This window comes from Acipenser ruthenus, chromosome 8 (assembly GCF_902713425.1).
Source record: "Acipenser ruthenus chromosome 8, fAciRut3.2 maternal haplotype, whole genome shotgun sequence".
Lineage (NCBI taxonomy): Eukaryota > Metazoa > Chordata > Actinopteri > Acipenseriformes > Acipenseridae > Acipenser > Acipenser ruthenus.
The window spans coordinates 58,658,682-58,673,720 of record NC_081196.1 but is presented as its reverse complement, the minus strand read 5'-3'; the positions used below and the strand labels follow the sequence as shown (position 1 = coordinate 58,673,720).

Here is a 15,039-nt window from a genome sequence, read left to right as displayed (position 1 = left end):
GGGAAGCACCTGGTTGGTTGAAGTGAATTTTGTAAAACTAAACATTCCATATAGATTTTATAAGGAATTTGAAAGAAAACTGCTTATGACAGTTACGTCTTGGTTATGACACAGAACAACTAAATAAATTATTTGTTTACAAAGAAACCTTTCACAAAAGAAGGAATTATGTTTCAAACAAGTTTCAAGTGCAAAATTATTTCTAATTTACTAGAATCTCTCAGAATTCCTCAGAAAAGACTGAAACTAAATGTGCGTGAAGAATCGTATCTATTTCTAATTTGCCACTGAGTGCATGATGTTTATCTTGAACACTGAGAATGGAAACCATGTCACACTGAGACCCAAAGGACTTGATTAAATTGCAGAACTGTAGGGTGGTTATAATGAGGAACTGGGTTCTCTTCAGATTACAGGAAGTCTTGGATTTCTGAATGCTCTAATTTAGTTAGACAACAATCTTACTCAGTTTCCTGCTTTCATTGATTGATTTAATTATATTAAAATCAATACTGGGTAGATGGAAATCTTTAGCTCTGGCTTTGATGAAAGGGACTTGCTTCTCACAAATCTTGTTAAATTCATCAATATAAAATGAGATAGCAGAGTTGACATCAGGTGGAAAAGAAATAAAAAACAATAGAGGTTATCAAGGTCATTTTAAAGGAAACTGACAGGATTTCTAAAAAGTATGAAACTATGACTATTTACATTTTATACTAGGAACATGTGCATCAATATCAGTATCAGTAACACCACAATGCTTGCAAAATTGCATTTATGCCCTAGGACGTCAGATATTTTCAAAACAATGTTCTGTACTTCTATAAACTGTCCTACTTTACTGCTTTAATTTCTGAAATGTGTTTTTCTTTAAAATAACAAAACAAAAGCCAAAACATCAACTACTGAAACTTAAATGTAATCTGTTGGGGGCTCCCGAATGGCGCATCCAGTAAAGATGCTCCGTGTGGAGTGCAGGATATACCCTATAGCCTGGAGATCACAGGTTTGAATCCAGGCTATGTCATTGCTGACCATGACCAGGGGTTCCCACAGGGCGGTGCACAATTGGCCGAGCGCCACCCAGGTAAGGAGGGTTTAGGTCGGCAGGGCAATCCACGCTTCACCACGCACCAGCGACCCCTGAGGGTCTGCAGTGGAGCCATTCAGATCTGTGTTGTCCTCCAGCACTACAGGTCTGGTGGTTTCACTGTGGATCCGCAGTGTAAAAAATGACAGCTTGGCAGGAACACGTTTTGGAGGATGTGTGTTTTAGCCTCCCTTTCCCGATGTCACCACGGGGCTGCAGCGATGAACCGGGATTAATAATAACTCAATTGGCAATTCCAAACTGGGGAGAAAACTGGGGTAAAAATCATTGGCAACAACAAAATAAAAAAAAAAATGTAAACTGTCTAATCTTCATGTTTCATTTCCTGAAGGATTTTTTTTGCAAAGTAAAAATGTTACGAAAATGTGAATGTTCGAAAATCCTTCACAGCAACTTATTTACATGTAGGGACTATACTCTCTGGTCATTTCCCAAAGTGAAGAAAATGTATCAGGGTTTTTTTTCTCCTTTATCTGATAAAGTAATTATTTCAGACAGGTTAGAACATCTACATCTTTTTTGTTTGTTGATCCATAAAATTTGAATACCCTCATAATTATTTATTTATGTATTTATTTATTTATGTATTTATTTATTTATTTAAATCAACGTCTTCTGCTATTATGCTATGTATGCTTTTCTTGGTGATCTAACTTTTAAAATACTCAAGATTGTAATAAATTGTGGTCTGTAACTTTAAACACTGAAGATACATGCTGTAACAATAAGGCACGACAGGGTGTGGGATATACTCTAATACCACCACGACCCGGCTGCGTTGTAAGTCACAAGGTGAAGCCTTGGTGTATTTATTGATTTCACTACTTAAGGGCTGATAATTATTATAGCAGCATAATAGTACTGCTATATAGTTATGGTTTCATCTTTGTTTCCATGTTTGTTTTTTTCAACCATTAACCTTTGGAACATAAACACTTTGTGACATTAACTCCTTAAATTTTTTAATTAATTTCTATAGGATTAGTGTTTTAAAAGATAAAGGGAGGGTCACACTGTTCATTTCCTCGGTGTACAATATGAATTATAATGTAATTTTACAGCAGACCTGCAGGAAAAAAAAAAAAATACACCAGTTATAACTATGATACCCGGTGCCGAGGTAGCGGTCTCAGCTGACTTAATTCCCTGCGGTGGTTAGATTTGATTGGTTTTGTTATTTTTAACGTCTGTTTTGTAGCGTGTACATTCAAGTGGTTGAGAGGTCCGCTTAGAAGGACAAGTACCCATAACTCAAGCCACTGTGTGAGAAGGCTGCCCGCTCGGGGGTGATATCGGCTCTCTGTGGCTGGCCTTGTGGAACTGATTTCGGGCCGCAGGCTACCAGTTTTATCATCAATAAGACTGTAAAATGTCAGTGTTTATCATTATTCTTCACCATGTATAAGTAGAAATATGTCCAGAAAGACAAGTGTTTCAAGCATTGTTTTATTTAAACACTAATAGGGGGGTTCAAGGAAGTGTTCTACAGTTTAAAAAAATAAAATAATACTATCTGGAGGAAGTGGGTGTGATGCTCAGATGGCAAGTGCAGTAACATAATCAAAGATTAAGGGTTTAAACTAACACCTGGGGGATGGTACTGAGGTATTTGGTCACAAATGAGTTGGCAGTTTTAATTAACAATAGTCCACATCACAAAACTGCCAAGAGGCTCATGCCGTCCTGAAACATTGCACAACTAGATTGTGAACTCGAAGTCATAGTTGAAGAGAAGTACTAAAATAGACTGACACCTGATCCAAGCTGCGGGGTCTTCTAGACAGACCATTAAAGGTGTATTTTGCCCAGAAGCAGGACCTGGGTGGCTTTACAAGAACTACTATACAGTATCTATTTGTCTGCACAAATCCTATTGTAAGCTGATAAAATAGTATCATTAAAAGGGGGAAATGGGTGATCAGATGGGAGCAAATCCTACATACAACCTGATTCATTGAGTACACAGAGTGATTGGCAAACTCTGAATATGATGATAAACACAACCTTAAAATACTCAATCATGTAATTGAAACCCCAGTGTGGACACACAGCTAATTAAATGAATTTGTGTTTGGAACATTTAATGATTAATATCAGAATGCCTCAGGCATTGCTATGTTTTGCAATCAGAGTTCTGTAAATACTAAAATTATACACCCTGCTAATTCCAGAACACTAACCCTAACACATAGTTGCTGAGTAACACCAATCACAAACAAAATATTTTACAGGGTCTGTCCAATAAAACATTGTAAAATAAACAGGACATCAGTCATGACAACTGTTTAATCTGCTTTCATGCTTGTGTCAGACAGGGTTTTCCCTAGACTGCATGTCAAAGAAGAGTTTCTAATAGTCCCATATCACCTGAGGTGTAAAAAATTGAAGGTGTTAATTAGGTGTCTGATGCCTCATTTCCACTGCCTTTTCCCAGGTATAGCTGAGCTGGCTGGTCTGGGTGAGGTGTAGTTAAAGATGGCTGTGTGCGTTCCATTCTAATTGTCAGGTATAGCTGACCCAGGAAGTTGTAGTGCGGCAGTAAAAAGGTCATGTTGTGTTATTCACTTTAATCTTGTATTCATTTTTCAATTTGATCTCAACACTGAATAGCGATTGATCCCCTGCTGCCACAGAATTTCCGCAATTTTGTAAGACACTTTTACATTTCTAACTGTGCCTGACAGCTGCTCTTGAATGTGGTTTTCCGCCCAAAGGTTGAGGAGAGCTGGAATGTATTCTGCGTCCCACAAAGCAACAACTTTGTCTTTTTTTTTTAACATATCGTTCGCTTACAGCCGCCATTGTTCAAAACAGTTTATCTTATTAGCCCACACCTTCCGATGATGTACTTCTGCACAGCACAGTTTGGCCCCGTTAGATAGGAGATACAAAACTGTACTGTCTGATGTCTAGCTGAGGTATAGCTGAGCGTCAGTGGAAACACCCTCCAGCTACACCTCGCCCACCGTTTCCAGCTCAGCAATACCTGGGGAAAGTGGTTTTGGGAAGTTATACGTCCCCAAACTAGGGAGAACTGTAATGCTGCATTACTTTGAAGTACATACACACAGCCTGCAACAGACAAAGAACGACCTTCCCTCCTACATATTCCCATGTTTCTGTCTGATAGTTGCTTTGAGTTCACATTATTTTTACATAGCAAATATGAGGTTACCTTTTCAAATACCGACACTGGAGCAACATGCTTGTGTAAACCCAGCAAACATTCTCCAGGAAGATATTTGTGAGCCCAAGAACAACTATACACAAAGTGAACACACCTGTATTTAAAATACCAAATCTGGGAGAATCTGTATCTCCAGAAGCATCTACAGCACATCTACATGTGAACAGATAACGTCACGTCGACTCTAATAATGCAACACCTCTTTACGAAGGATGTTCCTGGTGTATTAACCAAATATCTGTAGCAAATGTACAATATTTCTTTCATTTAGTCTTATGAACTATTAATACTGTATACTTGTTAATACTAACACTTTCTTAAGGCCAATAAATCTAAATATTTCTTACGGTACTAATATTAATCAGTGTAAACTTAGACAAGCTTTAGAAATGGAATTACAATTGAAAACAAAACTTATTGTTTAAAAATAGTGGAAGAACAGAATGTACACCCTATGCCATTTTACAGCAACCACAGAATATTAACCTCAGACTAACAGGTATCAACCCACTGCCTGATGTAAGGTTTATGTGTAGATATGTGTTTGTTTAACTCTGTTTCACATATTACTTACTATAATAAAATACTTGGCTGGAAGTGGCTGATACCTTTTTTTAATTAATGAAGCACAGTTGTAGGCTATTCATTGTTTCTGCGAATTAAGACTTTTAATTGATCTAACGCAGGTGCTTGTAATTGAGAAACATGCATTAGGCTGGTGGTTTCACCTTTAATTTGCTCTGGGATTTTGCTTATGCAGCTGTATCTGTGAATAGTGCTTGTCTGCAATCTAGAAAACCTATTTTGTCTCTGCTTGGAGTAAATATCCCAAAGGTAAATGTGCAAATAACATACTGTGAACCCATACTATGCATACATTTATAATGCACTTAATACATGACCATTTTAAAGCGATTATAGCTAACAAAATAATTTCTTAAATTGTACCTGCTTTGTACTTCCATTTGCTACACAGGTTGGAGCAAGCATGTATTTTAATTTTAAAGCATGGCATCTGGTACTACACTGATAAAGAAAGTTATGTTTGCTTGCCTTTCAGGAAATATGTTACTGCTTCACTTCCAAGGTCTTTTAACATAAGGGGTGTCTTCATGGTCAAAGAATGCTATTGGCCGCAAACGATGAAAGAGTTGCAACACTATCTGAAAGCATGCCTAGCAAACAGAGATTTCTTCAAACTAGTGTAGTACCAGTTATCATGTTTTACAATAAAAAATACATCAAAAGTTTTACATCAATAGCTCATTGGGGACATACATAATGTTATTTTAAATAGTGGAAGACTTATGGGGAAGGGATGTTGGTTGCTTACTCAGTTGATTACTATTCTTTATATTCTTTAACACTCAGGTAAACCTATTGTGTTGTTGATGATGAAAACAAAGTTTTCTGCTCATATCCTCCAACTTTATGATTGTGCGGCTTTGTCCCTGTTGCCCAGACATAATCCCATAGTTTCCTCTTCTAGGACAAACAGCCAATACAATATCACTCATTCTTACATCACTCATTCTTATCTCCCTCAAAGAAGTGATCAAGACTGACATACATATTGGTTTAGACTATTAAAGAGCTCATAGAGGGTTCCCCAGTGGCTCGTCTGGTAAAAGCACAGCCCCCGTGTGGTGTGGAGGGTGAGTCATATAGTCAGGGGAGCATAGGGGAGCGTCCTGACTATGCTGAGTCATCGTGGATTCTGAAGGGAGGGTCGCGTTGGCTGTGGTGCTCTCCTGGGTTAGGAAGGCAAAACTGGCAAGGACTGTTTCTCCTCATCAGGCTGCAGCGAACCCTGCTGGCCAGGTGCCCAGTGAGCTCAGACAGACACCTGCAGGGCTGGCCATTGTTCTCCAGAGGCTGGTAGCTTGCGAGTTCCTTGGTGTAAATGAGGAAGCTGGCTTGGTCGTGGGAATGGAGGATGCCCGCTGAACCTTCAGTTCTTCTGAGCTGTGTGGGGAATTGCTGCAGTGAGGGGTAAAAAATAATTGGACATTGCAAATTGGGAGTAAAATAATTGTCTCACTAAATAAAATAAAAATAGAACACGCCCCTAGTCATGCATCGCCCATCTTATTGCATGTTGACAGATATAAATGAGGAAAAAAAGGAAAGCAACCAAGCAACTGACATCATACGGCCTTATCTTAGCTGCATGGTATTCAAATTCAGAACCAGGAAATTCATATTCATATTTGTATCCATAACCAGTGGACCAAACTACCTTCTTGGTTTAATATTTAGTCATTCAAACATGCTCATTTTATTTGTCTTTGCACACACAGATGTATGTAATAAAGGTTATGCAAGGGTTCATTTGTACATTTGTGTTACAGTAAATGGTCCCAGAAAAGTATAACAGAAGGAACTAATTCTAACTGACAGGATGGCTTCAGTATAAAATGTTTTATGTGCTATTGTGGGCAAAGAATATGCTCAGAAACAGGTTCAATGAAGACATCACTATCTACGAAAAGGTTCCTTGTAGGAACAAAAATAACTGAAAACCTGCATGAAGAAAAATATGATCTTGTGCCTTCCTGTGTCGGGAAGATAAAATAATGCCATTGAAATGACTGAATCAATCAGGCTGGGTTAAAGCGCATTGATCTGACTCTGAGGAAGTTATGGCAAAGTTCCAATCACTGGGAAAACAACAAAAGCATCCGTGCTCTCCTCTGGTGGGAGCCTAAGGATATAAATCCTCACAGCTGGAGCTCTTGAGATTTGGCAATGCTGCAATACCAATAAAGGCTGAGTGTTCTGGACATAACCTTGCAGTTCATTTGCTGAGCTTTATCAATAAATTGCGTCTTGCTCCACAGTGCTGCTTTCTGTGAGTTGCCCCTTTGTCTGATATACCCTGGGCCACCACAAAATGTATAACCCATTCAGTCAGTTTTAATTACATTTTTAGAAATGTTAAAACTCATTTTGCTTCATAAAGTTGAATTAAACCTGTTGAATAATGTTATGTTAACATATTTAATTACATAACGCTTTGTAGTTTTCCACATACTTAATGGAAAAATGACAAATTTAAAAATGTGACATTTCAAAATCTAACATGAAATACTGTACTACTATTATGGCTTCCAGTAGACTTTTGATGTTATGTTCATATAGTTTTATTTTTTTATTATGTCTCAATCCTAACATTCTAGGTTGATGCAAAATTTTGGACCATAGCTGTAGATGCATGCACATTGATTATGAAACTGAACAAGGGCTGAACGATATCAAGCGGATCTTAAAGTAACAGAATAAGATCCTGGTAAACATGGTTGCTCCCGCCCACTTCCCTGAAGTATGCGTATGTACAATTATAAGGATTGTTTTTCTGCTCGAGAGAGAGTGGTTTTATATCTTCAAGAGAGTGCATTGCTCTGTTCACAGAAGTGGAAATTCTGGGGTAATGACTCATCAAAGAGATCCAATTTAGTGGAAGACCTTTAACCAAGTCCTGCTAAAGTAAAGTGGAGGTGCTGTAGCTTGTTTTGCAATTCACAGCATGCAGAATTTTCTAGGTTGTCTCACAATGAGCAGTGATGCTTTTCTCACTGTTTTATTAATGCCCAGCACCCTGCAACAACAGATTTCAGAGCTTGTTTCATTATTAAAAGGGCAGGAGATTTACAACCTTTGTAGGTACACTGTATTGTAAGCTTGCTTTCTGAAATGTTAAGAAATGAAAGTGAAAGACTGCGCACTATAGTTTCCTCCAAATGGACTTAACCATGTCTAGCACGAAGACTCCAGTAAACATTCTTAAAGGGGACATTTTATGAACTGACCAGACTGACTCCTATAATAATGAATCATCTCATGAATTAGTAAAACCATTATATTAAATCAACAGTATTGCACATTTTAGCACATTTTAGAATTCAGAAACAAGCAGACTAACTAGAATGACATTTCTCAAATATATACGCAGTCCCACAGGTCTTTTTATATGTGTTGAGTTTAAGACCAGGCTTCCTCTAACCTTCAGCACATATGAAACACACTATTTCAGAACTGTTATTGTTGACAGTGGAATGTAAATATTAAATAACGTCTTTGATATGATAAGCAGGAATATGTCACAAAATCTGTACATTTTAAGTTGGGGAGCAACCATAACAGATTAAAATGCCTTCTGGGATCTATAGAGGAATAACATATTTTGTAAACAAGCTGCTTAAGCGTATACATTTCCCTTAGGATCAATGTTTCATATATAACACTATAGTAAGCTTTAAAAACGAATCCAAAATATTGTTTGGGGAATTGTGGAGGATGGTCTGTAAAATGCGGCTAGGTTTTTTTTAAATAATCACAATTGGGGACAATATTTGTATATCTTTAATCAACATAGTCTAAAACAATGCTGCATAACATGTTTTAACTTCATTTTAAAGAATCACCATTATAAATATGTTGCTGGAGAGTATGCCATGTTACAGTGTGGGGATTTGGGAACCAGAGCAAACATTGGCCTGGGGTCTATATGTTGTCAGAGAGCTGTATAGCTGTGATTGGCTTGAAAATAGATACATTGTACAATATGCAATTTAATATATGAACAACTGAATAATTATTTGGATGAAATTGCAGAAAATATTTTTTTAAGATTACATAGCTACTGACAATGTCTATTAATAATTGAGAAATATCTACACAGAATTGAACAATAGGATAATCCTTTGCATGAAGACAAATAAGGGTAACTTCACTTTATTGACATATATTAAATAATAAACTCAGACAGGCCAAGTCATATAATCGTGGATCCATTGTTTAGACATCTAGACACCCAATGTAAAACACTATGTAAAATCCAATTTAAAACCCAATGTAAAATACAATGTAAAACCCAATGTAAAGTCCAATGTAAAACCCAATGCAAAATCCAATGTAAAACCCAATGTAAACCCAATGTAATATCCAATTTAAAACCCAATGTAAACCCAATGTAATATCCAATTTAAAACCCAATGTAAACCCATGTAGGAGTCACACTGTTGGCCACACTGGCATGTCGTCTCAGATTGTTCTATTTCAATCATAAAAAATCCATAAATGTCATCAGCAAAACGCAAAAAAAGATACTTGAGTGAGGACACTATAAAATCATGATATAACCAGAGGTCGGCAACTTGTCCATACACGGACACGTCTAACACACACACACATGTTTTGTTTGTCTGTGGCCAAGATGTTTTTTTTTTCACACTCGACATGGTGCCACCCCTGGATATAACTAATAAGGCTGACACAGTATCTGTTGGTTATACAGTGCTCCCTCACTATAAGGCTCTTGATTATAATACACCTCGGATATTAGAAGGAGCTTGCATACCGGGGCTGGCAAGCAAAACAGAACCAAAAGAAACCGTCTACAGCCAGTCTATAAGAAAAAAGCTAGGTTGTTTAATAATTAACCGGATTGCCGTTGAGTGAGTACATATGTGATTGCAACTGAATACAACAATATATCATAAAAGTAAATATATTAACTTTTTCTGAATGTTTTTAAAAGGCTTATTCTCCAAGGTTACAAAACTACTTGATCCAATGTCTCCAAGAATTAAACAGACATTAAACACCCAACAAGTCCCCTGTCAAACAACATTGCTATTTGATTCACAACTTTCAGAGAGGTTGGTGGTTGTCAAATGTCCAGGGGGTACTTTGTATCAAATATGTGTTTATATATGTGTGCGTGCGTTTTAAAAATAAAAATAAATTGTTGAAATGCTTCTTTGATACCATCCTCACCATTTGATATATATTGGATGCCCCCTGTGATCATATTCATATGATACAATCAGGAAACATGTTGCCATGGGGAAATGTATACTTTGTAGCCTTGCTTCTCTATACTTTAATCTGCTGTTAAGCATTTATCCTAGATTCTCATTCATTCTTTAGTATTCCCAGGAACAATCAATATCAGGTATCAAATAAAATCTATTTCAGTAAACTTAAGAAATAATGTCCCTTCACCTACCAGCTACAATCTGCAAAAAGGATTATCCAGGGCAGCACTGTGGAGTAGTGGTTAGGGCTCTGGACTCTTGACCGGAGGGTCGTGGCTTCAATCCCAGGTGGGGGACACTGCTGCTGTACCCTTCAGCAAGGTACTTTACCTAGATTGCTCCAGTAAAAAACACAACTGTATAAATGGGTAATCGTATGTAAAAAATAATGTGATATCTTGTAACAATTGTAAGTCGCCCTGGATAAGGGCGTCAGCTAAGAAATAAATAATAATTATCATAGCCTTACCATCTTGGCAGCAAGTTGATTGCCAATACTTTACCCTATAGCAGACAACAATCCAAAACAAAAGCAAACTCTGTAGTGTGTACTGGAAAGAGATGCTGGTCTAATTAACCTCTGTCCAGAAATAAGAAGTGTGCCTTTCCAATTACATTTAATCCTTTCAGATATGAGTAGGGCAGAAGAAAGCTAAAAGTCAATCTGATGGTCGCTGTTGTTAAAATATGTATTACTTTAATAATCTAGTAGAACAGTACATTAAAAGACTATCATATATTGAACTCAAGACTGGATTAAATGTGACTCCTGCATCACAAGAAACACTATAGAAAATCATGTCTGTCTCATAATCAGAAAACACAAAGATCCCTTTCAAGCATCTCACTGTTGCACTGGGAGACTGTATCTTGCCTGCATTTTAAATACCATCTTAAAATTAACTTTGTACTTGTACTCAGTGCTTAATTTGAGCCGGATCCTGCCGGAACAGGATCCGGCACCTCCCAGATTTGACTTTTTTCGTTCCGGCGCCTAATTTGCCCTGATCCGGTACCTCTCGCGGCATGATTTATTATTTTTTCCACTGTTTGCACTGTAAACATTCTAATAAAAGCGATCAGAGTTAAAGTTGCCTCTGCCTCCTCGTTATTTCTCCCGCCCCCTGTAAAAGCGCATCCTATCCTGCCACACCGATTCCAGACCTGCTCTCTTATTTGTACATAGAGGTTATGGGGCGGGCCGGCGAGGTAAGTAACTGATCTTGAAACAGTGGTGGGCAGCTAGCGAGAGGTCCCTACGTAATCACGTCACGTAGCCTAGGCTAGTCGCTACTGAATTTGAAACGTGTTGTGGGAAAGGAAAGCCAAATCAAAAATGAGGGGCAAACTGCTCCTGATGGCGATGCCTTAACTATTAGCGCTGTCTGCGCTGCTAGTCCCGCCAGTTCAGCATCACCACCGTCACGTCCTCCACTAGCTAGTTAACCTACTAGTGAGTTAGACTCAGCGGGAGAGGGGGACGGGGTCGGGGAGGACTAGTGACGGGCAGTTCGATTCATTTTAGTGACTCGATTCATTTGATTCAGTTCAGTTTGGTGAATTGATTCATTTTGTTCATTTGATTCACTGATTCAATGACACAAAACCAATCAATGTAGACTGCATTAAGATTGTTTACGTAGGTTTATTTGAACCGGAAAGAACGAGTCGTTCATAAACATTAAATTACAATAAAATAATAATATATATTTAGAATCCTGGAGATAACATAACAGTTTGAACCATTAGCATTGTGTAGCCATCAGTATCAATCTAATTTAATTAATAGTCAATTGCATTTCTTACGTGTTTTTTTTCTATACATTTGGAGTTAGCCATTGCTTTTTTACAACAACAAAAATGAGAGGCTCGAATGAGTGGTATTTGTGGAACTAATCCTTGGTATTTATTCAGCACATAGCAAAACGCTGTTTGCCCAATTCCTCTTCTATCCAGTAAACCTTTGGGATTAGTCATGTGATCAATCACAAGACTGAAACACACCCATAACCGCAACATGTACATTTTATATAAACAAAGTTTAAAAGTGTATATATTTCATATTTTTTGTGTTTAACACAGTAAAATAACATTTTGAAAATGTATATTTAATGTGCATGTAAAATATAATAGACGTTTAAGAACGTCATCCGTTAGAATGTGCAATATCCTCCTAAAAGGTCGTTGTATCGTAGCTGATACTACGTTTCACCTTGAGGACTAAGGTGAATCGCCGTCATTATTAAATTATAAAATATTTAACCGTAGTTGTAAATTCTCATGTATAAAATACATTCATTCCTCAAGATCACAACATGCTTTTTACAACATGCAAAAAGGTAGGGAGCTTGGGTCCGGAAAAGACTGGAGGGATGAAACTAGCAAAAGAGTGGGTGGAATGTACAGTAACGTCCTCTGCCTCCGACGTAAAAAAAACAACAAAGAGCCCTCAGAAAAAAGGTTTTTGAACATGTCCGAACCAAGGCCCATTTAGTGGCAGCAAGCATTGTAGCCAAGGCTAAAGATGACACCTTAATGCAGGTTATAGTTACATTGTCTGGCTACATTGTGTTTGTCACTTTTTTTCTCATGTGTTCCGGTACCTCAGAGCCCCCCGGAACACCCCCCCCCCCCCCCCCCCCCCCCCCCCTCGTGCTCACTATGTGTTCCGGGACCTCACGATTTACAAATTAAGCACTGCTTGTACTGTATTATTTGCTTTGCAGAAAGCTAGCAGGGGGACAATCAACAGATTATGCATAATCATGAAAGTTTCCCAAAGGAAACTGGGATGAATGGCAGTGTTCCAGTTTACGTAAACCTGACTATATGATTAAAAAAAAGAAAACAGAGTATGTTTCCCATGAGATTTTACATGGGTTCTGGAATTTAAAGTCTGGAATGTTTGTAGTGCATTATACAAAGCAAAACACACACCTTTAAGTTTAAAGTTTTCATTTTTCATTTAAAATAGAAAGTACTAGTTGATAAATCAATGTTTTTATATTGCTTACAAGTGTACAGGAGTAACACATTGGTCCCTATTTTGAAACAGGGGTAATGCACTATTGTTCAATTGACAAGTGATGTAAACAACACATACATATGATGTATCGGGTATACAGGTAAATGTCTGTGATTTTAAGCTTCTGTCTGACATACAAAACTCTTTATAGTTTGGACCTTAATGAGATGTCATACTTACACCCCTGTTCTGGTCGCTTAGGTCCACTGGACTGCTTACTGTTCCCAAGGATAGGCGACACACTCCGGGTGAGAGGGCTTTCTGTCATTAAACACCCCTATGCTGGAGATCTCTGAGCAAATCAATCAGGGACTGAAGACTTTTTTAACCATATTATCAGAGAGGATTTGTGTATCTTATAAGTGTGCCTACATTATACAGTATATAAGATAAGATCTTATCTTCTGCTTCTAGCGCTTGGCCTGACTTTAGTCTTTCTAAGTTTATTTAAGTTTGTTGCTTACATCGGAATGAAGGCATACATTCAGCTAATAATATATTTTTTATTTCATTCTTTTTGGAACATTTGATATATTCTTTCAAGGAAGAACTTGTACATTGTATGATTGCTGTAGAAAATAATTTATATTAAAGTATTATATTTAGCAGTAGAGAGTAGTTGCATATATGCATATTTATTCAGGGCAATGAATTGTATTAGCATTTTCTAATTAGCTTGCTGCTTTTTAATTGGCATTTATATTGTTATTGCTGGCAATTGTCTATATTTACTTTGGTTGCATGCTATCTGTGTCACTGTATTGTCTTAAAATTATTGATTAAAATGTGAGAAGGTTAATACTGAGGCTGACATTTCTTCTTGTTTGTATAATTTGCTTGTTACACAGACACATAAAAGTGCAATTGATCAAGGTATCTCTTGCTCTAATCCTGGAAAAAAGATAGATAAGATTGTCACAAGTGACCAAATTGAGTACTGCACTTTTTCACTCCTTGATTGATTGATTTGAACTGTTTGCTATATTTTTGCTGTGATTATGTGGGTGTTTTTATTTTATATTAATTACTATGTTCAGTTTTTGCTTTGTGTGTTGATTATTTTGTTGTATTTATTGTTAGTACACGGGTTACCAAATGGTAGAAATGATTGACATTCTGAGGAACCTAATTACATCACCTGTTACCCATTACCTCATTAAACCACTAACTGCCCTATAAAAGGTATGTTGTCAGCATAGTGCAGGAGAGTCCAATGCAGACTGTGTTGGCTGAGAGAAACTGCAGGAGGAACCTGGAAAAGTTAGATAAACAGATGAAGGGAAGTTACAACCAAGTAGTAATACTTTTGATTGAGTGGTGAACCCTGTTTAGCCTGCAGATAAGCGCGCAGGCACAATAAATTTGTTTAGTGTGCAATTGGAAACCATTTTATTAGACAGTATAACACACAGTATAACACACGTTAACAGGGGCAGAGTTACAACCTCTTATATGCACAGTATTCCTTACAAATAGTGACCATTACAAGTGTTTATACTTGGTACCAATAATCATATTAATTGTTTATAATATAATTGGTGATTATATTAAGAGGTGTTTTGTCTTTAAAACCATGTTTATTCGTTCATTTGTAACTAATGTAACAGGGTGACTGAGGGAAAGTATGTTAGCTTCTGAATGAGCAAGGCATCATTCCCTTAGACACAATGAAAAAACTACATTAACCCCTTAAGGTTGTTCAAGAGGTTTCTTTTAAAATACATTTGAGAGTGACTCAACTATCACAAGGAAACTGACAACTTGGATGACCAGATCAAACCGGTCAAAAGTCCCTTGTTCTTTAAAGGGTTACGGGTAACAAATGTAGTACCTTTGACCTGACCGCTAGGCCACTGGTCTGCAGATCGATCTATATATGCAACACAGTTTTATA

General features: G+C 37.3%; 1 long non-coding RNA gene across 1 annotated transcript; it reads right to left on the bottom strand.

The window, feature by feature from the left end:
• Nucleotides 1-1,893: 1,893 nt before the first annotated feature.
• On the bottom strand, nucleotides 1,894-13,644 carry LOC131737803 (uncharacterized). The gene is made up of 3 exons (XR_009329428.1): nucleotides 13,326-13,644; nucleotides 10,312-10,450; nucleotides 1,894-6,281 (listed from the first exon to the last, which is right to left on the bottom strand). It is a non-coding gene; the product is annotated as an uncharacterized LOC131737803 (long non-coding RNA).
• Between the last annotated feature and the right edge of the window lie 1,395 nt (nucleotides 13,645-15,039).